The sequence below is a fragment of the Salmo trutta genome, unplaced genomic scaffold (assembly GCF_901001165.1).
Source record: "Salmo trutta unplaced genomic scaffold, fSalTru1.1, whole genome shotgun sequence".
Classification (NCBI taxonomy): Eukaryota; Metazoa; Chordata; class Actinopteri; order Salmoniformes; family Salmonidae; genus Salmo; species Salmo trutta.
Genome location: NW_021822911.1, coordinates 8,468,478 through 8,494,186, shown reverse-complemented (window position 1 = coordinate 8,494,186; position 25,709 = coordinate 8,468,478). Strand labels below are relative to the sequence as shown.

General features: G+C 41.4%; 1 long non-coding RNA gene across 1 annotated transcript; it reads left to right on the top strand.

Moving 5' to 3' along the window:
• The first annotated feature begins 9,327 nt into the window (after nucleotides 1–9,327).
• Nucleotides 9,328–20,596, top strand: LOC115186375 (uncharacterized). Its single transcript, XR_003875727.1, has 3 exons — nucleotides 9,328–9,817; nucleotides 12,553–12,651; nucleotides 20,462–20,596. It is a non-coding gene; the product is annotated as an uncharacterized LOC115186375 (long non-coding RNA).
• Nucleotides 20,597–25,709: the final 5,113 nt, after the last annotated feature.

The window sequence follows — 25,709 nt, the reverse complement described above, 5'->3', positions numbered from 1 at the left end:
TAGTTGGTGTCTGTATATGGTAGAGATACTGTATATACTGTATTGACCTGGCTAGATCATAAAGGGGATACTAGTTGGTGTCTGTATATGGTAGAGATACTGTATATACTGTAATGACCTGGCTAGATCATAAAGGGGATACTAGTTGGTGTCTGTATATGGTAGAGATACTGTATATACTGTAATGACCTGGCTAGATCATAAAGGGGATACTAGTTGGTGTCTGTATATGGTAGAGATACTGTATATACTGTAATGACCTGGCTAGATCATAAAGGGGATACTAGTTGGTGTCTGTATATGGTAGAGATACTGTATATACTGTAATGACCTGGCTAGATCATAAAGGGGATACTAGTTGGTGTCTGTATATGGTAGAGATACTGTATATACTGTAATGACCTGGCTAGATTATAAAGGGGAAACTAGTTGGTGTCTGTATATGGTAGAGATACTGTATATACTGTAATGACCTGGCTAGATCATAAAGGGGATACTAGTTGGTGTCTGTATATGGTAGAGATACTGTATATACTGTAATGACCTGGCTAGATCATAAAGGGGATACTAGTTGGTGTCTGTATATGGTAGAGATACTGTATATACTGTAATGACCTGGCTAGATCATAAAGGGGATACTAGTTGGTGTCTGTATATGGTAGAGATACTGTATATACTGTAATGACCTGGCTAGATCATAAAGGGGATACTAGTTGGTGTCTGTATATGGTAGAGATACTGTATATACTGTATTGACCTGGCTAGATCATAAAGGGGATACTAGTTGGTGTCTGTATATGGTAGAGATACTGTATATACTGTAATGACCTGGCTAGATCATAAAGGGGATACTAGTTGGTGTCTGTATATGGTAGAGATACTGTATATACTGTAATGACCTGGCTAGATCATAAAGGGGATACTAGTTGGTGTCTGTATATGGTAGAGATACTGTATATACTGTAATGACCTGGCTAGATCATAAAGGGGATACTAGTTGGTGTCTGTATATGGTAGAGAAACTGTATATACTGTAATGACCTGGCTAGATCATAAAGGGGATACTAGTTGGTGTCTGTATATGGTAGAGATACTGTATATACTGTAATGACCTGGCTAGATCATAAAGGGGATACTAGTTGGTGTCTGTATATGGTAGAGATACTGTATATACTGTAATGACCTGGCTAGATCATAAAGGGGATACTAGTTGGTGTCTGTATATGGTAGAGATACTGTATATACTGTAATGACCTGGCTAGATCATAAAGGGGATACTAGTTGGTGTCTGTATATGGTAGAGATACTGTATATACTGTAATGACCTGGCTAGATCATAAAGGGGATACTAGTTGGTGTCTGTATATGGTAGAGATACTGTATATACTGTAATGACCTGGCTAGATCATAAATGGGATACTAGTTGGTGTCTGTATATGGTAGAGATACTGTATATACTGTAATGACCTGTCTAGATCATAAAGGGGATACTAGTTGGTGTCTGTATATGGTAGAGATACTGTATATACTGTAATGACCTGGATAGATCATAAAGGGGATACTAGTTGGTGTCTGTATATGGTAGAGATACTGTATATACTGTAATGACCTGGATAGATCATAAAGGGGATACTAGTTGGTGTCTGTATATGGTAGAGATACTGTATATACTGTAATGACCTGGCTAGATCATAAAGGGGATACTAGTTGGTGTCTGTATATGGTAGAGATACTGTATATACTGTAATGACCTGGCTAGATCATAAAGGGGATACTAGTTGGTGTCTGTATATGGTAGAGATACTGTATATACTGTAATGACCTGGCTAGATCATAAAGGGGATACTAGTTGGTGTCTGTATATGGTAGAGATACTGTATATACTGTATTGACCTGGCTAGATCATAAAGGGGATACTAGTTGGTGTCTGTATATGGTAGAGATACTGTATATACTGTAATGACCTGGCTAGATCATAAAGGGGATACTAGTTGGTGTCTGTATATGGTAGAGATACTGTATATACTGTAATGACCTGGCTAGATCATAAAGGGGATACTAGTTGGTGTCTGTATATGGTAGAGATACTGTATATACTGTATTGACCTGGCTAGATCATAAAGGGGATACTAGTTGGTGTCTGTATATGGTAGAGATACTGTATATACTGTAATGACCTGGCTAGATCATAAAGGGGATACTAGTTGGTGTCTGTATATGGTAGAGATACTGTATATACTGTAATGACCTGGCTAGATCATAAAGGGGATACTAGTTGGTGTCTGTATATGGTAGAGATACTGTATATACTGTAATGACCTGGCTAGATCATAAAGGGGATACTAGTTGGTGTCTGTATATGGTAGAGATACTGTATATACTGTAATGACCTGGCTAGATCATAAAGGGGATACTAGTTGGTGTCTGTATATGGTAGAGATACTGTATATACTGTAATGACCTGGCTAGATTATAAAGGGGAAACTAGTTGGTGTCTGTATATGGTAGAGATACTGTATATACTGTAATGACCTGGCTAGATCATAAAGGGGATACTAGTTGGTGTCTGTATATGGTAGAGATACTGTATATACTGTAATGACCTGGCTAGATCATAAAGGGGATACTAGTTGGTGTCTGTATATGGTAGAGATACTGTATATACTGTAATGACCTGGCTAGATCATAAAGGGGATACTAGTTGGTGTCTGTATATGGTAGAGATACTGTATATACTGTAATGACCTGTCTAGGCTAGTCAACTTTGTGTGTTCACTGTTCCTAGCAGGCTAGTCTTCTTTGCAATCAACTTGTCTGACAGGGAATTGATGTGAAGAAATTGTCCATGGTCACAATTCTGCCTTTGTCCATGTAAGGCTCCACGTGACTCAAAACCACAGTCTCAGACAGTCACCCACTGGCCTGGTTTCATCTTTCCCCAGACATGGAAAGACCTTGAGCAAGTTGGTTTGGACATCTGTGGCTAACCAGAACTGAAGTCACATGCACCACGATCAGTTTCTATCTGGTTTCTATTGGCCGTTCATCCATTGACGACAGAATAGCAGATTTTAATTTGATTGTGTTAATAGTTTTTGCTTAGTTGCCAGATCAATGCTGCTGCTGGAGTGGTCATGTGATTAAAACATGGACAACACGGATATTGTTGAAGAAAAATTGAACTTTGGAAATAAAGCTGCACCCCTTGAATGTTGAGAGTTATTTGATAAAGGTAAGTGTCATAGAAACTGCAGAATCTGCTCTTTCAGATACAGTACTATATAGAAACACAATGTTTTACCTGCAGAATATGCTCTTTCAGATACAGTACTATATAGAAATCACAATGTTTAACCTGCAGATCTGCTCTTTCAGATACAGTACTATATAGAAATCACAATGTTTAACCTGCAGATCTGCTCTCTCAGATACAGTATTATATAGAAATCACAATGTTTAACCTGCAGAATCTGCTCTCTCAGATACAGTACTATATAGAAATCACAATGTTTTACCTGCTGAATATGCTCTTTCAGATACAGTATTATATAGAAATCACAATGTTTAACCTGCAGAATCTGCTCTTTCAGATACAGTACTATATAGAAATCACAATGTTTAACCTGCAGAATCTGCTCTTTCAGATACAGTACTATATAGAAATCACAATGTTTAACCTGCAGAATCTGCTCTTTCAGATACAGTACTATATAGAAATCACAATGTTTAACCTGCTGAATATGCTCTTTCAGATACAGTACTATATAGAAACACAATTTTTTACCTGCAGAATCTGCTCTTTCAGATACAGTATAGAAATCACAATGTTTACCTGCAGAATCTGCTCTTTCAGATACAGTACTATATAGAAACACAATGTTTAACCTGCAGAATCTGCTCTTTCATATACAGTACTATATAGAAATCACAATGTTTAACCTGCAGAATCTGCTCTTTCAGATACAGTACTATATAGAAACACAATGTTTAACCTGCAGAATCTGCTCTTTCAGAAACAGTATTATATAGAAATCACAATGTTTTACCTGCATGTGACTCTGAAGGAGGATTTGATAAAGAGATGCTCCTTTTCCTGCATCTGTCAATTACAAGATGCTCACATCTCTTCATGTTCAATATGACAACTGATAGGCCTAATATTGTCACTCATCAGATTATTGTAAATGTAATCTTGTCTACAGGCTAACTAAGCTGATCAGGATAACTCTTATCATGTGTGAAATTAGTTTTGGTATAGTTTAGGAGTAGTGTCGATGGGCAGGCTGATCAGGCTAACTCTTATCATGTGTGAAATTAGTTTTGGTACAGTTTAGGAGTAGTGTCGATGGGCAGGCTGATCAGGATAACTCTTATCATGTGTCGATGGGCCAGCTGTGAAGGTTGACTGTTATCATTTGTTTCCCCCTCATCAACTTGGACAGAGTCCAGGACATGTTATACATTACTCTAAAGGCCTACTGTAACTCATAGCATGTGTTCATTTCCTTACAATACATGTGATTAGTGTTAGAGTTACAGTCAATAAAACAGACCCACAACAGTTTATTTGTGGAAAGTAAAACATAAAAGAGAATATTATTAACCCACAGGGGGTGTGGTCAAATGATTTGCTGCTGATAAATAGGCATAACACAAACTCATCACTACACTGTTGTCTTTCTACATTAAATCAACCTCTTCACCTCATCAACACACTGTTGTTCTACATTAAATCAACCTCTACACCTCATCAATACACTATTGTTCTACATTAAATCAACCTCTACACCTCATCAATACACTATTGTCTTTCTACATTAAATCAACCTCTACACCTCATCAATACACTATTGTTCTACATTAAATCAACCTCTACACCTCATCAATACACTATTGTTCTACATTAAATCAACCTCTACACCTCATCAATACACTATTGTTCTACATTAAATCAACCTCTACACCTCATCAATACACTATTGTTCTACATTAAATCAACCTCTGCACCCTCCTTATCATTCAGTTAGGCCTGATTTAAATTAAATTGTGAATTAAAGTGCACAATTATGGCCCATTCATCTATTTTTCATTTATTCAGTGAGGAAAGAGAGACTCATTAGTGGCTGGTTGAACACCAAGGTCCTACAGCACATTGACTTGGCAGATTAAGTTGGGAATAGGTGTGGAAAAAATGGGTAACAAGGCACTAAATACTTTTCTGTTTGTGTTTTCAAAATTTGGACAAATGAGCAATGTAAAATACAAACATTTAGGAAAAGTCAGGGAGCAGGACTGATTCTAGTGTTAAAAGTCAGGGAGCAGGACTGATTCTAGTGTTAAAAGTCAGGGAGCAGGACTGATTCTAGTGTTAAAAGTCAGGGAGCAGGACTGATTCTAGAGTTAAAATTCAGGGAGCAGGACTGATTCTAGTGTTAAAAGTCAGGGAGCAGGACTGATTCTAGTGTTAAAAGTCAGGGAGCAGAACTGATTCTAGTGTTAAAAGTCAGGGAGCAGGACTGATTCTAGTGTTAAAAGTCAGGGAGCAGGACTGATTCTAGTGTTAAAAGTCAGGGAGCAGGACTGATTCTAGAGTTAAAATTCAGGGAGCAGGACTGATTCTAGTGTTAAAAGTCAGGGAGCAGGACTGATTCTAGTGTTAAAAGTCAGGGAGCAGAACTGATTCTAGTGTTAAAAGTCAGGGAGCAGGACTGATTCTAGTGTTAAAAGTCAGGGAGCAGGACTGATTCTAGTGTTAAAAGTCAGGGAGCAGAACTGATTCTAGTGTTAAAAGTCAGGGAGCAGGACTGATTCTAGTGTTAAAAGTCAGGGAGCAGAACTGATTCTAGTGTTAAAAGTCAGGGAGCAGGACTGATTCTAGTGTTAAAAGTCAGGGAGCAGGACTGATTCTAGTGTTAAAAGGCAGGGAGCAGGACTGATTCTAGTGTTAAAAGTCAGGGAGCAGGACTGATTCTAGTGTTAAAAGTCAGAGAGCAGGACTGATTCTAGTGTTAAAAGTCAGAGAGCAGGACTGATTCTAGTGTTAAAAGTCAGGGAGCAGGACTGATTCTAGTGTTAAAAGTCAGGGAGCAGGACTGATTCTAGTGTTAAAAGTCAGGGAGCAGGACTGATTCTAGTGTTAAAGGTTTTCAACCTCATATTCATCCTCTCCAGCACCAAAACAGAAACTATATTTATGAATATGGCACATTTCTATGATCTGTAGTTAACATTTCTCTCTGATATAAAAGTTAAAAATGGGGATTTTCAAAACCTGGACTGACTTTCTAGTCCAATAGAGGGTTTTTTATTGCTCCCCACTCCACTGACAATCTAATTGTGTTCGAAAATCACTGATTTTAACTACAAAACTTTTTTCTACAAAACTTAGAAATGCACCATTTTCACATATGATTTTATTTTATTTTTACGGCTGCATTGGACCTTTAAAGGACCAGCGCAGTCAAAAATTAGATTTTTTTTGTTTTTTTATACATATTTGCAAACTATGAGGTTGGAATAATGCTAATTGTGAAAATTATGATAATGCACTTGTAGTGTAGAGCTGTTTGAAAAGACCACATGAAATGTCAGCCTGTTTTGGTGGGATGGAGTCAATAGACCAATAAGAAAGAGTTCCAAACCTCTCTGCCAATAACAACTCATTTTCAGTTTTCCCTTCCCCACTCAGACCACTCACAGACATTCCTAGCAAAATACTTGCTTGAGAAATTACTCTTGAAATTTTAATTTAAACGAATCACAGTAAGGTACTTGATTAATATGCATAAATTATTTGATATTGAGATAAAAATGGATGCATTAGACGTATAAAGTTTTAGTTTCATATAAATTACCTCCACAGCAACATGGACACAGCATACTTGCATCTACACGCCAGAGGAGGCTGGTGGAGGAGCTATAGGAGGATGGGCTCATTGGAAAGTCTGGAATGGAATTAATGGAACAGTATCAAACAGATAATTTATTTATTCTATTCCAGTAATTACAATGAGTCGTCCTCCTATAGCTCCTCCCACCAGCCTCCTCTTGGAAACTTCTCTGCTCTGCTAAAAGAGAAGCTGAGAGTATCACATCTTGTTTTTGTTCATTTTGCTTGACAACATTCCGGGGTATTGGGAATTGTGGGGCATTCTGGGATATTGGATATTGTGTGTAGATTGATGAGGTGGAAAAAACGATTATGTCCATTTTAGAATAAGACTGTAACGTAACAAAAAGTGTAAAAAGTCAAGGGGTCTGAATACTTTCTAAATGCATTCTTCTTTTTCTTCTTCTTTGTTTAACCTTTATAACATTATCAACACTGAGACCAGGGTCTCTTCCACCTTTATAACACTGTTAACAGGGAGTCAACACTGAGACCAGGGTCTCTTCCACCTTTATAACACTGTTAACAGGGAGTCAACACTGAGACCAGGGTCTCTTCCACCTTTATACCACTGTTAACAGGGAGTCAACACTGAGACCAGGGTCTCTTCCACCTTTATACCACTGTTAACAGGGAATCAACACTGAGACCAGGGTCTCTTCCACAAGGGAGACCTGCACATACAATACATAGACAAACAATAAAGAAAAACACTTTCCTCAGCAAATAGTTCCCTAATCAATATTTGAAATTTGCCCAATCGTCCAATTGCAGTGTATTTTGTAGTTGGTTCCAGCTATGAGGTGCATTAAAACTGATGTTGGCCTTACACACGTGTTGTTCTGCAGACTGATGGGGAACAGTGGAATGGGCTGTAGGGACTCTTTCAACACAGCTGTGGTTCTCCTTTGGTTCTCCTTTGTGCGGTTAACTGAGAATACTCAGCAGTAAATTAATGTGGTTTCATTAGTATCTCTCTGCCTTCCCATTGGCTGTCTCTGGATTCTGACCCTCCCTCACAGACCACCATTTCGATGTCACATAACCCTTGTGTGTGTGTGTGTGTGTGTGTGTGTGTGTGTGTGTGTGTGTGTGTGTGTGTGTGTGTGTGTGTGTGTGTGTGTGTGTGTGTGTGTGTGTGTGTGTCTTTGAGTGTGTGTGTGATGCAGCAGCCTAATGGATTATTATGTGTCCATTTTCCATTTAAAATGTGTTTTGTCAGAATTTTGGGCACATCATTTGTCTCCATGGCAACATGGACAATACTGGTTAAAGCTGAATAGATTAAGGATCTGAGATCATTTATTGTCTTCACCTCAAATTAACCAGAGTTTCAGTAAACCAGTTTATAAACTACAGAACATAGCTTTATAAGAACACTATAAGAAGAAAACATGTATGCAGTCATATTCACTGTTATCTTTCTACCTTCCTCCATGTCTCATATTCACTGTTATCTTTCTACCTTCCTCCATGTCTCATATTCACTGTTATATTTCTACCTTCCTCCATGTCTCATATTCACTGTTATCTTTCTACCTTCCCCCATGTCTCATATTCACTGTTATCTTTATACCTTCCCCCATGTCTCATATTCACTGTTATCTTTCAGCCTTCCTCCATGTCTCATATTCACTGTTATCTTTCTACCTTCCCCCATGTCTCATATTCACTGTTATCTTTCTACCTTCCTCCATGTCTCATATTCACTGTTATCTTTCTACCTTCCCCCATGTCTCATATTCACTGTTATCTTTCTACCTTCCCCCACGTCTCATATTCACTGTTATCTTTATACCTTCCCCCATGTCTCATATTCACTGTTATCTTCCTACCTTCCTCCATGTCTCATATTCACTGTTATCTTTCTACCTTCCCCCATGTCTCATATTCACTGTTATCTTTCAGCCTTCCTCCATGTCTCATATTCACTGTTATCTTTCTACCTTCCCCCATGTCTCATATTCACTGTTATCTTTCTACCTTCCCCCATGTCTCAAATTCACTGTCATCTTTATACCTTCCCCCATGTCTCATATTCACTGTTATCTTTATACCTTCCCCCATGTCTCATATTCACTGTTATCTTTCTACCTTCCCCCATGTCTCAAATTCACTGTTATCTTTATACCTTCCCCCATGTCTCATATTCACTGTTATCTTTATACCTTCCCTCATGTCTCATATTCACTGTTATCTTTCTACCTTCCCCCACAGAGATGGCTTGATGAAGTGTGCAGCATAGAGTGCATAGTCCTTTAGTCTCTATGGGCCAGATGGCCAGTTGGTGAGGGCCACAGCATAGTCCATTAGTCTCTATGGGCCAGATGGCCAGTTGGTGAGGGCCACAGCATAGTCCTTTAGTCTCTATGGACCAGATGGCCAGTTGGTGAGGGCCACAGCATAGTCCATTAGTCTCTATGGGCCAGGTGGCCAGTTGGTGAGGGCCACAGCATAGTCCTTTAGTCTCTATGGGCCAGATGGCCAGTTGGTGAGGGCCACAGCATGGAGAAAGAAACTGTTCAGATGGGAGTCTATAACATCCAATCACATAGGTTTACAGCAACTTCCTTGCTAATAACTCAAACTGCCTTGGTTTAAATAAAGACAATATTTCTACAGGTGTAGGATCTTAATTTGATCATCCTGTTGCAGGACAACGTTGCTGCAATGCAGTTAATTTTAAACTTGTGTTGTATTTGAGATTTAAAAAGGCTTTTGGAGTTTGTAATAGCGGCTACTTCCTCTGCAAGAAAACAGGCGTCCGCATCACGTGACTGTCAGAAGTTGTGATTTCCTCATTTGAAATTAGAAGTACGTTTGTAGCCTACGCAGTTACAAAATGGCTGTTGACACAGGGGCAAACGTTTCTCCAAAACATTAGAAGTGGGATAAATGTGTTGATTTGAAGGAAAGAAGTGCAGACTGGTAAGTCTACTGTAGGCTACATAGAACTATTATCAAGTTAGGTTGTGGTCAGACAAAGCTTGAGATATGATCCTTTATCATGCTGACTGACCTGAAGGTCTCTGTAGGAAATGAGATATGATCCTTTATCATGCTGACCGACCTGAAGGTCTCTGTAGGAAATGAGATATGATCCTTTATCATGCTGACTGACCTGAAGGTCTCTGTGTGAAATGAGATATGATCCTTTATCATGCTGACTGACCTGAAGGTCTCTGTAGGAAATGAGATATGATCCTTTATCATGCTGACCGACCTGAAGGTCTCTGTAGGAAATGTTGTGATAAAATCAGGTCTAGGCTATATGCTCTGGTATTTAGACTGAAAACTGATTTGTAGGTGGTCAGTCCTGCTACTGATAGTTTATGTGAACTGATCTGAACAGGTTTAGACTGGTCATCTATGATATGTAGGTTATATACAGTACATTCTCTGTCCTGCTACTGGTAGGACTATAACATTATGTTGATCTGAACAGGTTTAGACTGGTCATCTATGATATGTAGGTTATATACAGTACATTCTCTGTCCTGCTACTGGTAGGACTATAACATTATGTTGATCTGAACAGGTTTAGACTGGTCATCTATGATATGTAGGTTATATACAGTACATTCTCTGTCCTGCTACTGGTAGGACTATAACATTATGTTGATCTGAACAGGTTTAGACTGGTCATCTATGATATGTAGGTTATATACAGTACATTCTCTGTCCTGCTACTGGTAGGACTATAACATTATGTTGATCTGAACAGGTTTAGGCTGGTCATCTATGTAGGTTATATACAGTACATTCTCTGTCCTGCTACTGGTAGGACTAAAACATTATGTTGATCTGAACAGGTTTAGACTGGTCATCTATGATATGTAGGTTATATACAGTACATTATCTGTCCTACTTATTATTATTATTATTATTATTATTATTATTATTATTGTTGTTGTTCTGTCTATAACTACCTTAACAAACAGTGACTTATTATTATTATTATTATTATTATTATTATTATTGTTGCTGTACTGTCTATAACTACCTTAACAAACACTGACTTATTATTATTATTATTATTATTATTATTATTGTTGTTGTACTGTCTATAACTACCTTAACAAACAGTGACTTATTATTATTATTATTATTATTATTGTTGTTGTACTGTCTATAACTACCTTAACAAACAGTGACTTATTATTATTATTGACAGTTACCATGGAGATGAAATGTCACAACTACATGTTCATGTGATGCTTTAAATCACCTGACTGTTTCTATGTCTGTTAGTGAATGTATTATTTCTCTAAGAGATAATTAATACATGAGAACAATTGACCTTCAATAATTAGTTGTCACTGTGTTAACCACAACCAACATGCTGGATCTCTGTTTAGTTGTCACTGTGTTAACCACAATCAACATGCTGGATCTCTGTTTAGTTGTTACTGTGTTAACCACAACCAACATGCTGGATCTCTGTTTAGTTGTCACTGTGTTAACCACAACCAACATGCTGGATCTCTGTTTAGTTGTCACTGTGTTAACCACAACCAACATGCTGGATCTCTGTTTAGTTGTCACTGTGTTAACCACAACCAACATGCTGGATCTCTGTTTAGTTGTCACTGTGTTAACCACAACCAACATGCTGGATCTCTGTTTAGTTGTTACTGTGTTAACCACAACCAACATGCTGGATCTCTGTTTAGTTGTCACTGTGTTAACCACAACCAACATGCTGGATCTCTGTTTAGTTGTCACTGTGTTAACCACAACCAACATGCTGGATCTCTGTTTAGTTGTCACTGTGTTAACCACAACCAACATGCTGGATCTCTGTTTAGTTGTCACTGTGTTAACCACAACCAACATGCTGGATCTCTGTTTAGTTGTTACTGTGTTGACCACAACCAACATGCTGGATCTCTGTTTAGTTGTTACTGTGTTAACCACAACCAACATGCTGGATCTCTGTTTAGTTGTCACTGTGTTAATCACAACCAACATGCTGGATCTCTGTTTAGTTGTCACTGTGTTAACCACAACCAACATGCTGGATCTCTGTTTAGTTGTCACTGTGTTAACCACAACCAACATGCTGGATCTCTGTTTAGTTGTTACTGTGTTAACCACAACCAACATGCTGGATGTCTGTTTAGTTGTCACTGTGTTGACCACAACCAACATGCTGGATCTCTGTTTAGTTGTCACTGTGTTAACCACAACCAACATGTTGGATCTCTGTTTAGTTGTCACTGTGTTAACCACAACCAACATGCTGGATCTCTGTTTAGTTGTCACTGTGTTAACCACAACCAACATGCTGGATCTCTGTTTAGTTGTCACTGTGTTAACCACAACCAACATGCTGGATCTCTGTTTAGTTGTCACTGTGTTAACCACAACCAACATGCTGGATCTCTGTTTCGTTGTCACTGTGTTAACCACAACCAACATGCTGGATCTCTGTTTAGCTGTCACTGTGTTAACCACAACCAACATGCTGGATCTCTGTTTAGTTGTTACTGTGTTAACCACAACCAACATGCTGGATCTCTGTTTAGTTGTTACTGTGTTGACCACAACCAACATGCTGGATCTCTGTTTAGTTGTTACTGTGTTAACCACAACCAACATGCTGGATCTCTGTTTAGTTGTCTCTGTGTTAACCACAACCAACACGCTGGATCTCTGTTTAGGGGTCCTGTCTCTAAAATGAGTCTCTCTTGGAAGAGAGAGGAGGAGGTCCCTGCCTCGAAAAGGAGTGTCTCTGGGGAACATGGCACCAAATCTAAGAGGTGAGATGACAATTTTTTAAAGAATTTATGAAGAGTTTATATACAAAATGCTATATCCACCATTTTTTCACATTTGTGTTTTTTCATCAGAAATGAAGGCTTATGGGTGTGTAACATATTACTGTTCTAAGATTTTAAATTCATAGATTTTAGCGTATGACATTTTACTGAGAACATCACAGCAAGATGAAACAAATATTGCTGCATTCTCTAGATTCTGCATTCACCAGATTCTCACATTTCATTTGTGTTATAGAGCCCCACAGTGGAGGTGTCATAATACCCATAACACCTAGCGGTCAAACAGGGAAATGGTTCCAATAGTTTTATAGAGCCTCACAGTGGAGGTGTCATAAAACCCATAACTCCTAGCGGTCAAACAGGGAAATGGTTCCAATAGTTTTATAGAGCCCCACAGTGGAGGTGTCATAGTACCCATAACACCTAGTGGTCAAACAGGGAAATGGTTCCAATAGTTTTATAGAGCCCCACAGTGGAGGTGGTATAATACCCATAACACCTAGCGGTCAAACAGGGAAATGGTTCCAATAGTTTTATAGAGCCTCACAGTGGAGGTGTCATAAAACCCATAACACCTAGTGGTCAAACAGGGAAATGGTTCCAATAGTTTTATAGAGCCCCACAGTGGAGGTGGTATAATACCCATAACACCTAGCGGTCAAACAGGGAAATGGTTCCAAGATTTTTTTTTTTAATGAGGAAGTTCTGACTAATGGCTAATAAACTATAAGCTATAAAAATAAGGAGAGTGGCACACTCCATACAGTGAGGGAAAACAGTATTTGATCCCCTGCTGATTTTGTACGTTTGCCCACTGACAAAGAAATGATCAGTCTATCATTTTAATGGTAGGTTTATTTGAACAGTCAAGTAATGCATGGGGAAGAAATGGCACAGCAGCCATTTTGGGAGGGGGTGTGGATGACCACACACCATAGCAGTCATCTTTTATATAACAACAAAAAAATCCAGAAAAACGCATGTCAAAAATGTTATAAATTGATTTGCATTTTAATGAGGGAAATAAGTATTTGACCCCCTCTCAATCAGAAAGATTTCTGGCTCCCAGGTGTCTTTTATACAGGTAACGAGCTGAGATTAGGAGCACACTCTTAAAGGGAGTGCTCCTAACCGCAGCTTGTTACCTGTAAAAAAAAAGACACCTGTCCACAGATGCAATCAATCAATCAGATTCCAAACTCTCCACCATGGCCAAGACCAAAGAGCTCTCCAAGGATGTCAGGGACAAGATTGTAGACCTACACAAGGCTGGAATGGGCTACAAGACCATCGCCAAGCAGCTTGGTGAGAAGGTGACAACAGTTGGTGCGATTATTCGTAAATGGAAGAAACACAAAAGAACTGTCAATATCCCTCTGCCTGGGGCTCCATGCAAGATCTCACCTCGTGGAGTTGCAATGATCATGAGAACGGTGAGGAATCAGCCCAGAACTACATGGGAGGATCTTGTCAATGATTTCAAGGCAGCTGGGACCATAGTCACCAAGAAATCAATTGGTAACACACTACGCCGTGAAGGACTGAAATCCTACAGCGCCCGCAAGGTCCCCCTGCTCAAGAAAGCACCTATACATGCCCATCTGAAGTTTGCCAATGAACATCTGAATGATTCAGAGGACAACTGGGTGAAAGTGTTGTGGTCAGATGAGACCAAAATGGAGCTCTTTGGCATCAACTCAACTCACCGTGTTTGGAGGAGGAGGAATGCTGCTTATGACCCCAAGAACACCATCCCCACCGTCAAACATGAAGGTGGAAACATTATGCTTTGGGGGTGTTTTTCTGCTAAGGGGACAGGACAACTTCACCGCATCAAAGGGACGATGGACGGGGCCATGTACCGTCAAATCTTGGGTAAGAACCTCCTTCCCTCAGCCAGGGCATTGAAAATGGGTTGTGGATGGGTATTCCAGCATGACAATGACCCAAAACACATGGCCAAGGCAACAAAGGAGTGGCTCAAGAAGAAGCACATTAAGGTCCTGGAGTGGCCTAGCCAGTCTCCAGACCTTAATCCCATAGAAAATCTGTGGAGGGAGCTGAAAGTTCGAGTTGCCAAAAGTCAAACCGTAATGACTTGGAGAAGATCTGCAAAGAGGAGTGGGACAAAATCCCTCCTGAGATGTGTGCAAACCTGGTGGCCAACTACAAGAAACGTCTGACCTCTGTGATTGCCAACAAGGGTTTTGCCACCAAGTACTAAGTCATGTTTTGCAGAGGGGTCAAATACTTATTTCCCTCATTAAAATGCAAATCAATATACATCATTTTTGACATGCGTTTTTCTTGATTTTTTTGTTGTTATTCTGTCTCTCACTGTTCAAATAAACTTTCCATTAAAATTATAGACTGATAATTTCTTTGCCATTGGGCAAACGTACAAAATCAGCAGGGGATCAAATACTTTTTTCCCTCACTGTAAATCTCTACTTGCACATTCATCTTCTGCACATCAATTACTCCAGAGTTTATTTGGTATATTATAATTACTTCGTCACCATGGCCTATTTATTGCCTTACCTCCTTTATCTTACCTCATTTGCACACACTGTATATATACTTTTTATGCTGTATTATTGACTGTATGTTTGTTTATTCCATGTGTAAATCTGTGTTGTTGTCTGTGTCACACTGCTTTGCCTTTTTCTTGGCCAGGTCGCAGTTGTAAATGAGAACTTGTTCTCAACTAGCCTACCTGGTTAAACAAAGGTGAAATACATTTTAAAAATGTAAAAAATCTGCCTTGAATAACAGGTTGCCACTGCTCCAAAGCAATTACATGTGGCACAGGAACCACTGACTGGCTGCATGTTTCTATTATTCAGATACCTGCTGTTTCCTCTTAACTGGTTAGGACAGCTCATGAGGCTATTATCCAGATACCTGCTGTTTCCTCTTAACTGGTTAGGACAGCTCATGAGGTTATTATCCAGATACCTGCTGGTACCTCTTAACTGGTTAGGACAGCTCATGAGGCTATTATCCAGATACCTGCTGGTTCCTCTTAACTGGTTAGGACAGCTCATGAGGTTATTATACCTGCTGGTTCCTCTTAACTGGTTAGGACAGCTCATGAGGCTATTATCCAGATACCTGCTGGTACCTCTTAACTGGTTAGGACAGCTCATGTTTCTATTATCCAGATACCTGCTGGTACCTCTTAACTAGTTAGGACAGCTCATGAGGTTATTATCCAGATACCTGCTGGTCCCTCTTAACTGGTTAGGACAGCTCATGAGGTTATTATACCTGCTGGTTCCTCTTAACTGGTTAGGACAGCTCATGAGGCTATTATCCAGATACCTGCTGGTACCTCTTAACTGGTTAGGACAGCTCATGAGGTTATTATCCAGATACCTGCTGGTTCCTCTTAACTGTTTAGGACAGCTCATGAGGCTATTATCCAGATACCTGCTGGTTCCTCTTAACTGGTTAGGACAGCTCATGAGGTTATTATCCAGATACCTGCTGGTACCTCTTAACTGGTTAGGACAGCTCATGTTTCTATTATCCAGATACCTGCTGGTACCTCTTAACTGGTTAGGACAGCTCATGAGGTTATTATCCAGATACCTGCTGGTACCTCTTAACTGGTTAGGACAGCTCATGAGGCTATTATCCAGATACCTGCTGGTACCTCTTAACTGGTTAGGACAGCTCATGAGGTTATTATCCAGATACCTGCTGGTACCTCTTAACTGGTTAGGACAGCTCATGAGGTTATTATCCAGATACCTGCTGGTTCCTCTTAACTGGTTAGGACAGCTCATGAGGTTATTATCCAGATACCTGCTGGTACCTCTTAACTGGTTAGGACAGCTCATGAGGCTATTATCCAGATACCTGCTGAGGTCCTAAATATCTGCCAGTAGATGGGACACAATATTACTAATGTAACCCACTGTAAAGACTGGGTTTAGTTGATTGTGTTGCACTGCTCATGTCTGCGTTCTGGAACTGCCCGCGTCCACGTCCGGTGTGGCACCAAGGATATTGTCAGGTTACGTGCAGAGTGGGCTGAGGTGATCTTGGGGAAAACGACGGAGTTCGCTACATTGTTGAGACGCCAAAGTTTATTGTTCAATTATCTTTTTGCTTTACGGTCAGGGACAGTATGAGTGTAGCCAGATCCTTTTCACTCTCTATCCTTGTTTCATTTTGTGGTTCACTGGATTCGTCCTCATCCTCGAGACGAGGGACAGACGAACGACCTGCTAGCTAGCCAAGCTAGTCAGTACAGCTAGGTAAGCTAGCTACTCTACCAGCAGCATCCTCATTTTTCCTAGCTACCACTACATCATCACTAGCTGCCCGCATTACTTGTGGACCGATGGAGCTCCCTGGTTGTTTCATCCACCAGTTAAATCCCATGGAAGGCTTCCGTCTCTCTCGTTGACGGATGCTGGCTACCTCTGTCCGGTTCTCCTCTTTTCACTAGATGGACGGTAACTTTAGTGTTTAACCCCTCTGTGTCCAATGACCGAAGTTTAAAAAAAAAAAATTGTGACGCCTCAAGTAGTCTGGACACATTCCATTTTTAACAATGTTTTTTTTTCTGATAAAACTAGTTCATTGCATCCGCCATGGAGCTCAGTTTCATAATATTACCTTATGTCCCTAGTTATGAAGTTATAGCGAAAAAACAGGCCTTATTTTAGGTCATTTTTCACCCTTCCAGCTCCTATTAGTTTAATTGAGCACTGTGGCACCACCTGACATTCTGAACGTTCTATACCATTGCCCATTGTTCTGCGTCACAATGCCAGCTTCGCTATTGTTATCAATGAGACCTGCCTGCGTTAACATTGTAGGCTGACCTCAAGTATTATTATTAGTATTATTACTAATATTATCACAGCTACTTGGTGCACACTTCACCTGGGTACACGTTGTGGTGACCCACAGTACTAGTGATGGCTGGCGCAAACCGATCAAACGTTAAGCATTTTCTGGTCATAGTTAACCAATTTTGTTTTCAGAAAAATGTATACAACCTAAACAGAACACATGTCCCTGCCCTCTTTTTCAAGATGTGGCCGATTTATACAGACATAATAAAAAATGTAATTAAGATATAACACTTTTTTTGAGGAGTTATTGTTTCTGAATGGCTACTGGGTAATTTGATATGCATCGAAATCTTCGTTTGTAGGCATTGAATTGAGCAAATGCTGCACAGGTTCACTGAGTTACAACCCAAATGGATAGGTCTAGCTCATTGATTTGTAGATCTGACGCAGTTGAGCCTTGCAAGTGTGGTGAATGAGTTATGTAGTACCCACAGAAGACCACAGGGAGGAGCTAGAGAGCTATAAACCCATAACGTTTTTAGCCTTAAAACCCTTAAACCTAACAATCAATAAAATGTATTTATGAAGCCCTTTTTACATCAGCAGATGTCACAAAGTGCTGTACAGAAATTCTAACCCTACGTATTACCTATTTTAGCCTTAACCCCTAATCCTGTGTATTACCTATTTTAGCCTTAACCCCTAACCCTAATTCTAGGGTAGGGTAGCCTAGAACACTTTTAGAAACTATTTTAGTAATAATATTATGTTAGTAAATACAAGTATAGTACCAAACAGCATGTTGATTATTTTGTTAATCAAACCTGTCTAAGCCTTTTGCTGTTTTTATTTTGTTATTAGTTTTTTTCTAATATTTATTATTGCAAGGCACACAACAAGCCACTTGTGTTTTTATTTTTCAAATGTGGTTTGAACTGGGAGACCTAGTAACCTCTTTGTGAATGTCCAGCAATTGACGTGGGATAGACAGGGCAGGTTTGAGACTAATCTAAGGAATTAACAATGTTTTTTTTTTCTTCTCAGGTGTCTCACTAATGTCTGTCTGTGAATGACTGACTTTTAATTGCTAAATATTTCCAATAGATGGCAGCATAAGACCACGAAGCATCAGTTATAGGCTACAAGCAGCAATATGATTGACATAAAATAACATGCAATCACAAACTATATGTCCCATGATTTTCTAAAATGGCCAATCATTACTTTAGTTAGCTATATATCACCTTCTCGCGCATGAAGCTGACTTCATGCGCGAGAAGGCATCGCGGGTTGATGCTGGTTGATGAATTTGACAATGAATGTACTGGGAAAATACATTTTTCTCAACTAGAGGTGACTGAATTAATGTTCAGGCTTATTGATAATCGTTATATTAATGAAGTATAATTTCAAACATGAGCATAAAAACAGGTAATAATAAACATGAATCATCATTATATTACTAAACAGTAATCTGTTAAATGCTTTTTCAGTCCTTCCTCTTGCGTTAGCAGTGTGGAAAGGGACAGAAAGAATCTCACACCGGAGTTCTCCTGTGAGGGGGAGTGGTGGTGTATCCAGGGAGAAAACTAAACTAATCTTCTGATAAGTCATTCGTGGTGTTATGCTGCCATCTAATGAAATGATTTAGAAACTGCAGTAATATTGAATAATGTGTAATTCCTTACTGAAGTAGTAATTTCTCAGAATTGCAAAATTGAATATTTTCTAGTTAATTTTACAACTTACAACCATAAAATAACAATTTATTGCATAATAAACAATGAAACTGACGAAACCAAAAACATAATATATTTAGTTAATTATATATATGAAAAACTATTTATTAGATGGGAGACATTATCAGCCAAAGTAACAGCCCTGTAGACAAAGAAGAGCTCTCCAGTAGGTACCAAAACATTCAAAGGCCATTTTCTCAAAAGTGAGGTTACAAGTTCATCAACGTTCAAAGAAGAATTACTTTCCCATTGTTCATCAACTGTTTTGTATGATATACCATTTTCTAGCCCTGAGTCTCTAAATGTATCCAGTGTAAAAAACACATTTGAAAATGTTTCTAAAATAAGACCGAATCGTGCCGGGCGGTTACATTTGACTGTGTTAAACCTAGCAGTACTACTGATTTCTCTGAGAGTGAGGCAGATATATATTATTACTGTATAAAACCTAGCAGTACTACTGATTTCTCTGAGAGAGAGGCAGATATACTATTACTGTGTTAAACCTAGCAGTACTACGGATTTCTCTGAGAGGCAGATATATATTATTACTGTATAAAACCTCACAGTACTACTGATTTCTCTGAGAGTGAGGCAGATATATATTATTACTGTATAAAACCTAGCAGTACTACTGATTTCTCTGAGAGTGAGGCAGATATATATTATTACTGTATAAAACCTAGCAGTACTACTGATTTCTCTGAGAGTGAGGCAGATATATATTATTACTGTGTAAAACCTAGCAGTACTACTGATTTCTCTGAGAGTGAGGCAGATATATATTATTACTGTATAAAACCTAGCAGTACTACTGATTTCTCTGAGAGTGAGGCAGATATATATTATTACTGTGTAAAACCTAGCAGTACTACTGATTTCTCTGAGAGTGAGGCAGATATATATTATTACTATGTAAAACCTAGCAGTACTACTGATTTCTCTGAGAGTGAGGCAGATATATAGCATTGAGCAAAGAAAACATTTGACTCTCTAAAATGAAACCGTCATGTGATAGTTTATAAACAAATTCATGTCTGTCATTGAACAACACCATGTCATAATTAGATAGTGAAAAACACACCAATCTCTTTCATAATTTCTTTAAAAAAATAAAAGCTCATTTACGAACATTTCTGAAAAGTTATATATGGCGTTTTGGAATGAAACTCTTCTTATGTTTCCCATCTGAGATCAGAGTAGATGAGAGATGTAATGTTTGTCTCTGTTGTGTTGAAGACCAATCAAGCAGGAGAGACCAACCTCCCCTGTACCCAGCTGTGTGTCCATGAAGAGTGACTGGTCTATGGAGCCACCTATGAAGTTTAGAGAGGGAGACTTTTCTACTGAACAAAGGTAAGAAGAACTCATGGGTCATGGTCAGTGAGTTAAACAACACTGTCTCTAGTCATTTCTCCTCTCCCATTTTCACATTCCTTTTTGTTGTTTTCATAATCCGTAGGCTAATCCTTCTGTCCATTTTCATAGTCCTAAAACAATATTAAACAAACACAACGTTCCCTCCACGTGTGTGTGTGAAAGTGTGTGTGTTTGCACTCCCTGGACAAGGAAATGAAATCTCTATCCTGATTGCCTAGTCACTTTTGCCACTACCTACATGTACATATTACCTCAACTACCTGGTACCCCTGCACATTGACTCAGTACCTGTACTCCTTATAGTCTCATTATTACCTCAACTACCTGGTACCCCTGCACATTGACTCAGTACCTGTACTCCTTATAGTCTCATTATTACCTCAACTACCTGGTACCCCTGCACATTGACTCAGTACTGGTACTCCTTATAGTCTCATTATTACCTCAACTACCTGGTACCCCTGCACATTGACTCAGTACTGGTACTCCTTATAGTCTCATTATTACGTCAACTACCTGGTACCCCTGCACATTGACTCAGTACTGGTACTCCTTATAGCCTCATTCAACGGCTCAGACACGAGAGGTATGTGGCAGGGTCTACAGTCAATCACGGACTACAAAAGAAAAAGAGGGCCCGTCGCTGATCACGATGCCTTGCTCCCAGACAGACTAAACAGCTTTTTTACTCACCTTGAGGACAACACAGCGCCACTGACACGGCCCGCTACCAAAAACTGCGGGCTCTCCTTCATCGTAGCCAACGTGAGTAAAACATTTAAACGTGTTAACCCTCGCAAGGCTGCAGGCCCAGACGGCATTCCCGGCCACGTCCTCAGAGCATGCGCAGACCAGCTGGCTGGTGTGTTTACGGACATATTCAATCTCTCCCTATCCCAGTCTGCTGTCCCCACATGCTTCAAGAGGGCCACCATTATTCCTGTTCCCAAGAAAGCTAAGGTAACTGAGCTAAATGACTACTGCCCTGTAGCACTCACTTCTGTCATCATGAAGTGCTTTGAGAGACTAGTCAAGGACCATATCACCTGTCACCCTAGACCCACTCCAATTTGCTTACCGACCCAATAGGTCCACAGACGACGCAATCGCCATCACACTGCACACTGCCCTAACCGATCTGGACAAGAGGAATACCTATGTAAGAATGCTGTTCATTGATTGCAGCTCAGCATTTAACACCATAGTACCCTACAAACTCGTCATTAAGCTCGAGACCCTGGGTCTCGACCCCGCCCTGTGCAACTGGGTCCTGGACTTCCTGACGGGCCGCCCCCAGGTGGTGAAGGTAGGTAACAACATCTCCACCCCGCTGACCCTCAACACTGGGGCACCACAAGGGTGCGTTCTCAGCCCTCTCCTGTACTCCCTGTTCACCCACGACTGCGTGGCCATGCACGCCTCCAACTCAATCATCAAGTTTGCAGACGACACTACAGTGGTAGGCTTGATTATCAACAACGACAAGACGGCCTACAGGGAGGAGGTGAGGGCCCTCGGAGTGTGGTGTCAGGAAAATAACCTCACACTTAATGTCAACAAAACTAAGGAGATGATCGTGGACTTCAGGAAACAGCAGAGGGAGCAGCCCCCTATCTACATTGATGGGACAGTAGTGGAGAGGGTGGAGAGTTTTAAGTTCCTAGGCGTACACATCATGGACAAACTGAAATGGTCCGGCAGCTGCTCCGCCCATAACCGTAAGGCTCTCCAGAGGGAAGTGAGGTCTGTGTGTGTGGCTGTTACCAACATACTGACTCAACTCAAGCCACTTTAATAATAAAAAATTGATGTATTCAATTCATCACTAGCCACTTTATATTATATAATGTTTACTTACCCTACATTACTCATCTCATATGTATATACTGTACTCTATACCATCTACTGCATCTTGCCATCTTGATGTAATGTAGCACTAGCCACTTTCAACAATGCCTCTTTATATGTTTTCATACCCTACATTACTCATCTCATATGTATATACTGTACTCTATACCATCTACTGCATCTTGCTGTCACGTCCTGGCCAGTATAAGGGTTAATTGTCATTGTAGTTTGGTCAGGATGTGGCAGAGGGTATTTGTTTTATGTGGTTCGGGGTGGTGTTTTGGTAAAAGGGCGTTTGATTTAGTATTTCCGGGTTTTTGGTTTATGGTCTATGTTTATATCATTCTATGTGAAGTCTAGTGAGTGTGTTTCTATGGTTGATTAATTGGGGTTGGGACTCTCAATTGAAGGCAGGTGTTTTCTCTTTGCCTTTGATTGAGAGTCCCATATATTAGGGTGTGTTTGTCATTTGTGGGAGATTGTTTCTTGTCTAGCGTATGTGAGCCTGAGAAGACTGTCTATATTGTGAGTTTGTTTTGTTATTTTGTATGTTCATTTTGAGTCTAATAAATGTTCAAGATGAGCCAAAACAATTCTGCTGCATATTGGTTCTCCTTTTCCGACGATGATTTCGCCATATCGTCTGACGACGACGAAATCCCTGACAGAATCTCCCACCAAACCAGGACCAAGCAGCAGAGGAAGGAGCAGAGGGATTTTGAATTGGACAAACGGGAGAGATGGACATGGGAGCAAGTTATGGCCGGAGAGGGCCCATGGAGAATGGCTGGTAAGGACCGGGAACGTTTCCGAGGAACACGACTGGCGTTGAAGCACGAGAGGCACCCCCAATAAAAAATTTTTGGGGGGCACACGGGTAGTTTGGCTAGGCCTAGGAAGAGCCGGAAGCCAGCTATCCGTGGTTATATGGAGGAGCGTATGAGGTGGAGGGCGCCATGTTTTGCTGAAGAGCGCAATATCTCACCCATACGCATGCACAGTCCGGTGCGCATTATTCCAGCCCCTCGCAGGTGCCGTGCTAGAGTGAGCATCCAGCCTGGTAGGAGGATGCCTGCGCAGCGCATCTGGTCGCCGGTACGCCTCCGAGGACCAGGCTACCCAACTCCCGCTCTACGCACGGCTACCATCAGGCCCCTGCACAGCCCAGTCCGCCCTGTACAAGCACCCCGCTCATACAGGGCTACTAGTTCCATCCAGCCAGGACAGGTTGTGCAGGAGGTAAGATCAAGACCGCCTGTGCGCCTCCATAGCCCGGTGTTTCCAGTTCCTGTCTCTGGTGCGGACCCGGAAGTGCGTCAACCCAGTCCGACTCATCCTGTTCCCGCTCCCCGCACTAGCCTGGAGGTACGTGTTCCCAGTCTGGTAAGTCCAGTACCAGCACCACGCACCAGGCTTCAAGTGCGTCATCCCAGTCCGACGTCGCCAGGGCTGCCCGTCAGTCAAGAGTCGCCAGAGCCGCCCATCAGTCAAGAGTCGCCAGAGCCGCCCGTCAGTCAAGAGTCGCCAGAGCCGCCCATCAGTCAAGAGTCGCCAGAGCCGCCCGTCAGTCAAGAGTCGCCAGAGCCGCCCGTCAGTCAAGAGTCGCCAGAGCCGCCCGTCAGTCAAGAGTCGCCAGAGCCGCCCGTCAGTCAAGAGTCGCCAGAGCCGCCCGTCAGTCAAGAGTCGCCAGAGCCGCCCGTCAGTCAAGAGTCGCCAGAGCCGCCCGTCAGTCAAGAGTCGCCAGAGCCGCCCGTCAGTCAAGAGTCGCCAGACCGCCCGCCAGTCAAGAGCCACCAGAGCCACCCACTAGTCAGGAGCTGCCAGAGTGGCCGGAGATGCCAGAGTGGCCAGAGTGGCCGGAGATGCCAGAGTGGCCAGACTGCCCGGAGATGCCAGAGTGGCCAGACTGCCCGGAGATGCCAGAGTGGCCAGACTGCCCGGAGATGCCAGTGGCCAGACTGCCCGGAGATTGCCAGAGTGGCCAGACTGCCCGGAGATTGCCAGAGTGGCCAGACTGCCCGAAGATGCCAGAGTGGCCAGACTGCCCGGAGATGCCAGAGTGGCCAGACTGCCCTGAGATGCCAGAGTGGCCAGACTGCCCGGAGATGCCAGAGTGGCCAGACTGCCCGGCGATGCCAGAGTGGCCAGACTGCCCGGAGATGCCAGAGTGGCCAGACTGCCCGGAGATGCCAGAGTGGCCAGACTGCCAGGAGATGCCAGAGTGGCCAGACTGCCCGGAGCTGCCAGACTGCCCCATCGGCCAGGATCAGCCAGAGTGGCCCATCGGCCCAGAGTCTGCCGATTACAAATAACCAAGGGAGTCGAGCAGCAACCCTGAACTGAGTAAGCCTGACAATCCAGAACTTAAAATGATTAACTGTTCAATTAATGAGTCTGTATACAGGGTGGAGAGGAGGAGGTCTGCCCAGGATCCAGAGCAAGGGGAGTCTGCCTACGGTCCGAGGCTGATCGGGGTCGGCACTCTGGAGGACAATAGGCCGGAGCCTGAACCACCACCTGCATAGGTGGGTTGGGGAGGGGGGGTGTAGCACAAGTGCCGTCGGTGACGGCAGCCACCCTCCCTTCCCTCCCTTTACTTTAGGGGGATTTTTGTTGTTGTTTGGGGTTTTTGTTTTTCTTGAGGTGCTTCCGGGGTTAGCACCTTTAGGGGGGGGTACTGTCACGTCCTGGCCAGTATAAGGGTTAATTGTCATTGTAGTTTGGTCAGGACGTGGCAGAGGGTATTTGTTTTATGTGGTTCGGGGTGGTGTTTTGGTAAAAGGGCGTTTGATTTAGTATTTCCGGGTTTTTGGTTTATGGTCTATGTTTATATATTTCTATGTGGAGTCTAGTGAGTGTGTTTCTATGTTTGGTTAATTGGGATTGGGACTCTCAATTGAAGGCAGGTGTTTTCTCTTTGCCTTTGATTGAGAGTTCCATATATTAGGGTGTGTTTGTCATTTGTGGGAGATTGTTTCTTGTCTAGCGTATATGAGCCTGAGAAGACTGTCTATATCGTGAGTTCGTTTTGTTATTTTGTATGTTCATTTTGAGTCTAATAAATGTTCAAGATGAGCCAACACAATTCTGATGCATATTGGTCCTCCTTTTCCGACGATGATTTCGCCATATCGTCTGACGACGACGAAATCCCTGACACTTGCCTATGCCACTCGGCCAGTACTTGTCACATAATTTGTCGTTGTGTTGAAGGGAGGACCAATACGCAGCAGGAATGTGGATGCTCATCTTTTAATAG